This window comes from Sprattus sprattus (assembly GCF_963457725.1).
Source record: "Sprattus sprattus genome assembly, chromosome: 11".
Taxonomy (NCBI): Eukaryota; Metazoa; Chordata; class Actinopteri; order Clupeiformes; family Clupeidae; genus Sprattus; species Sprattus sprattus.
The window spans coordinates 3,621,422-3,627,500 of NC_137909.1; positions in this window are offsets into that span (position 1 = coordinate 3,621,422).

Sequence of the window (6,079 nt, forward strand, 5' to 3'; positions counted from 1 at the left end):
TTCACTCGCCATAAGGCTGTGCAGTTGGTCAGGTCACAGTCAAACACACGTGTCGCGCACTGCATTGTCCTCTCTTCGCGCTGGTCGGGAAGGGGTTCCCGCCGTGAGAATTTTGAGATGGGCCAACTAAATATTTGCAACCCAGTGGAAACGGTCAGATGTGGTGGTTCAAATCATTGCCATTTGTTGGTTATAAGAAATACGGGCAAATATTCAATCCTAATGTAAGGAGTTTGGTCTGCCTTTGATCTGAATACTGTCGTCATTCTTCCATAATTAGTCCATGACTGAGACCTATGCTCCGACGATATCTGGACCTACAGCCAGATCATTCCTCAAGCCCGGTGTCGCAAACAAGAACTTGGATCTAATGTAGTTCTATCCGTCTATTCTGTGACTTTCTATGCGATATGTAAGTGATAATATATAGAACGCAGGTCATTGTCGAGAAAATAAGCCCCGACAGGGCGAACAGCACCCCGACGCGAAGCGGAAGCGTTCTATAGCCTACATTATACCGCTTATTATACGGCTACTTGCCAACACGAAAAAATAACTTCACACAGTGTGTTTTCTTTACAATGTATTTGTTACCATTAGTATTAAAAAGCGGAGAAAGCAGAGAAATAGTTCGTCAAAGACGTTGAACTTCAAACATTCTTTAGAACACAGCTGCTCAACCGTCCGCTGAAATTCCATTGATAAGGTACCGGACTACTTGCGGAGTACTACGAAAGACGTGAATCAGAGGCAAAAAGGCCACTTTCCTTGACAGCGGTCATTATTGCATAGCGACGGTCCGCTATCGGTTAATAACGGACCGCAGAACGTTGGGAAGCCCCATTCAAGTGAATGGAGCATTCTACAGCATTAAGAAGAGCCGTGTAATAATGATCTGTAACTTCATACTTAATGCATAGGCCAACCCATACCGTGCTGGATAGGCTATTATATTTACTTTTAAACAGTCTTTTGATGTAAAAGCGATTACACACTCAGGGGCACATTAGAAGATTAATTCATTTCATTAAAAAAATCACAACCATAATTTCCCTTTATGCTTCTGGTGACATTGCAGCACCCTAAATGTCTCAAACAAATGGTTGTGTATCGAACATAACCGTAGAAATTCACATCAGCGACGATGCAGCAACCAATATCACTTCAATGGCAATAACCACATTTTACAGATATAGGCTATAATTACATAATGATATTTGAAGCTTGAGAAAAAAAAACATTCATATAAGATAGATGGGTGGGTGGTGCTGAGTGTCATTAAAGTGCACTTATTTTTGAGAACAAAGATTGCTTATACAAATGTCATGGATAGATATTAAAATATATATCCCATAAATACAATTCAGTGACGCACCTTGAATGCAGATTCATCTCGTCTTTTCACATACTGAGTGTTACTAGAACCATATATACATTAGAACAGGATAATGAATCCACTGAAGTCACTGTGTAGCTTAAGGCCAAAATGGACATTAATGTATTTGTGAATAAATCCTGTGCTGTGCAATAAAGCTAGGTGCTATTTGAACAAGTTGAAAATGTAGAATTCTTTTAATGTGTAAACAAACACTCAGACCGAGTAATATATAGTTTTTTTCCATATTGCTTTTTTCCCCAGCACAACCTTATTTTGTGCGCGAAACACTTGCATCAAAAAATGACAACATGTGAAGTTGTGACGTGATTGCACACCAGATTGTATTCACATGATGCTTAATCTTTCTCTCAAGCTTCCAGAGATGAAAAAAGTAATCCCTCCAATGCTGTATTTTCTCATGTTACTTTCACACCAGGAACCAGTATTTTCCTTCTCTGGAATCAGGATACAAAATATATGAGTGACATGAAGGCTTCAGCCAGTCACATGTTTAAGGATCCCTGTATCCTCTGGTGCCTCCCCTCCCTGGCTGCTCCCGTACCACCAGGTCTCCGTCCCGCTGCATCTGCCTGAGCCTGAGCAGAAGCTCCTTGGCTCTGTCGCCCCTCTCCCTGGCTCCCTCTACACGAACACAGTCCTCCTGCCATTATTCTCTCTGGTTGCAGGGCTGCGGTTGCCCAGGGAACATGGGGGATCTGGCAGCGATGGCCTTCTCTTTCACATCAGAGCGTCTCCCGGTGCCTCAGCAACCAACTGGATGAGTTCCACCAGATATCAGACCTCAAACAACAGTCTTCCTTGGTGGAGGCAGTTGGAATGTGCCAGTGTGCTCGGTCAGACAGCCTTTTAAAAGACACCCCTCCACCCCCACACCATGTCCCCCTACCACTTCCTTCTGCTTTATAAACCCTTTATCACACTAAACTCCACTAAACATGTGACAGTCTGTGTCACTCTGGCCCTTATGGGCCTGCAAGAGGCTTGAATGGGCCTGTTTAGACAGAATAAAATGTCTTGGCAATATCCTCTATCAGTAGAAATGGGTGTCTGATGTGGGATCTGGCTCATGCTTGTTGCTTGTTGCTTTATTATCAACTTCTACAGTTTATGTGGCCATGGCAGTGCTCTGAAGTGAATGGCTGTAGCCTCTCCTCAATGAATTACATTGCGGAGCTGCTCTGAGTTTTCTAACAAGAAGCTCAGTCCAGCCGTGCACAAAGCAATGGAAAAAGGTTAGCGGTGTCCTGTGTGGTGTGATTGTATGTATATGTGTCCAGGCTACCTGCCTTGAGCGTGCTGTAGCCTGTGCATCCCTCTCCAACATGGGAGCAGATGATGTTGATGGCAGGGTTCAGACCCTGATTGCTCATATGGTGCTAAGTGTTGGGTGCAGACAGTTGGTGGACTGTGGGCATATGGGCTTGTCGATGACTGACTCATGCCGTGGTTATGCCATCACTCTGCTGTAGGATTTGTTGGCAAAGCCAAAATTCACTGTGGACACAAATGGTCCATTTTTATTTTTTTTTCATTGAACATTTAATTAATTGTGGTATTATGCGGCTTGTTGTTTTCATTCAGTGCTTTATTTTAAGATTACTGCATTTCATGGAAAGCTTCACTGAATAGTTGCATGCTTTACTACAATAAAATGATTCCACAATGCTGATGCTGCGTATCCATAAAGTCTTTGTAATATTCGCAGTGTAAAAAGTTAAATTTAAAACCAAATATAATAGAATAATCATCAAAGAGAAAGCATAGTGTTTCTTGTGTTGTGATGTGCATTTAGTTCAGCTGATGTTATCTTCATGTTTGAATGTTTTGACTCAAAAGATGTTTTAGTGTAGTGATTAAAATTTGCAATGCAAGGGGCTGGATCTACCATTGATGCTTTAAAGGCAAAACGATCTTAAAATGTGCCTTTCTCTGTTCAAAAATGATTTCAGATGTCAGGGCTGTGTCACAATTGGACTGCTGTGCTATCTGTTGCTTGTGAGCGGAATGTGGGCCCAGGAGGAAGAGGCATTGTTTTGTTTATGTACGCTTTGTTCCAAGCATGAAGACAGGGAACAACAATTAGATATGGGAGGCGAGGCGCATTGTGTGTCGAATCCGGGGACCAGATCAGTGCTTTAGTTACAGCATGGTATTAAAATCTACATAGCTGAACAAAACTATCAAGTTATGGGGTGAGGAGAATTTACCAATCCACAGAGAGTACAACTTAATTCATTTGAAGGGCTAGGTAATAACGCCCTCTGACTACATGCAAATGCTGCACACCAAGCAAGAGGCTTTGTATGTATTCCAGGCTATGGACAAAAACAACACGGAAGATAATACAAGGCTGATGAGTCACAGGGCTAGTGTGGAGGGCTGGAAAGACACCTGGGTGATGTCCTCGTGTGAGCTGAGCTTGTGCTGTCAGAGGTGGCTCCACTGGGGTGGGCAGGCAGACGACGGCAGGGGGATGGATGTGGACTGAACAGACGCAGATATGCCAGGCTGGGTCACAGTCTTTATCTGAGTCTGCTGGACCCACTGGTCTTTGAATCGGGCAGGACCTGAATGTAGGTCGCATCGCTGCTGTTCCTATAAGGAAAGAGAGAGAGAGAGGGGGAGAGCGGGGGAGAGAGAAAGACAGAGAGCAATGGTGTGGAGAGAGAGACCTTCTCTGATAATTAGTCTCTGTGTGAGGCTCACTCCGGCTGGCAGGTTGGAGGTGGGACATGTTCCACTGGATACCTACAGAGGAGAGTTTGTGCTGCAGCTCGCAAGCCAAACATCATTAATTAGAGACATGGGGGAGTGAAAGATGGGGAGTGAGGAGAAGGAGAGAGAGAAAGTGTGTGCAAGTTTGGGATGTGTTTGTGGGGGCGGGGGTGTTTGCGAAGTAGAGAGTGAGAGTGCTGGTGAGATAGGAATCTGAAGTAGTCTGTGCAAATAACCCTATCTCTCTTGTTTTTAGGAATCACAACTTTGAGATCTTATCGGAGGGCAACTGGGGAGCACCTCTGAGAAGATTATCCAGCCTCTGGTGACTGATGAAAAAACACTCCAGGAGTGAGTATCTGCAGCCCGTTCCTGAGCACAGAGAAAAACATCTTATCCCCCAACATGCTTAGAGGCTGTTCTGGGTAGCCCATGAACCTGTGCTTACTGCCAGTCAGCCGCACATACATGTGCATAACCATGCCCATATTTACAGTTAAGTCTGAATCTGTCTAGATCCTGTTTCCCTGAACCTATTATGGGAAAGACTTAATAGCCCTCAGTGCCCCCAGTGATATGGCCACAGATTACCCAGTGGCATTACAGTAAGAGGATAGTCCAGCAGAGAGGTGAGTAAAACAGGAGGGACCCCGTCCCCCCCCCCCCCCTCCTCTCTCCTCTCCCCTCCCTGTGTTTCATGCCCTGACCATATTAGCAGAGACGGTCTAGTGTCCAGTTCTCCAGTTCTCCCGGCCGACACGCCAAAACACAGCTTAGTCCTGGCACCAGCTGCTTCCTCTCCCCTCCCTGAAGCAGTATCAATCAGAACACTTTCTTTTATTAGGCCAGTGTTTTGGTAGATTAAAAAATCATTTCAGTGGGCACTTGCATTAAGCAATCAGCTGTAAAAGACTGGATGGTTTTCAAACAAAGGGGCATTTGGGGGTAGGGGAGTAGAGGTGGACTCTTACTTACTGATATTGCACTGAGACAGCTGGCTCGGAACACTCGCCTCCTCTGTGCACATTTGAGAAGGCCATATCAACCAATATTCAGCGCAGATTGACAGTTTAGCCCTCTTAGAAGCACATGTGAGAGCGTGGATGTAGGGTGCATTAGTGTGCCTTTCCTGACACCCTCCAAAGATGTCAATTAGCATCATCGTGTTGTGTGATTCTCCTCTGTTAGCTCCATGCTACTGATATGTATAATGAGGCTAGCAGGAGTGATTCGGCTTGGTAAAAATGACAAAATGTCTATATTCACGGTACAGTTGGGCGAGGAGAAACAGACCTGCAGCAGCAAGCAGACGCCAAATAAGCCCCTCTGAGTTGCCAGGAATATATGGTATTTAATGTGTTGCTTAAATGTGAGATAAACACTTTGGTTGTCTCTCATATAAGCACAGTGCACATGTGTTGTCAAGGTAGTTTTGTGTAAAGCATTCCAAAAGACTAGGAACACTTTCACCTGGCAAATAACAACAGAAGCCGTGGGCATCCTTCAGTAATCAACTGAAAGTTGGGGATTTTAAAAATGGCTTTATGATCCCTTCTCTCTCTTGCTTCCAACAACTTTATTTTCAGCATATAAATTTCAAGGACAATGCTGTAAAAATTGCTGTATGGCTGCCTAGCTTTCCATGGGATTTTTCATGGATGGTGATAAGCCAATCTCTAGTGCAAATTCCAAGGCGCATCCACTGTCGCAGCTTTGTGACCAACATTATGCTCAGGCATACCTTACAAATAATCATTTCCAAAAAAATGTTCATGGTGGATTAAGAGGTAACATTTTCAGAGAGCAGACAAGCCTGCAAAACAGCTGCAGGAGCAGAGCTGCACCTCCACCCAGTCTCTGCAGCGGAGGAAGGAGGTGCCACTCGTGAGGAGATAGCCCCCTTGGCAGAAAGAGTGCCATGTCATAATTTATGACTTAAGAACCATTAATTTTTCAATACACAAT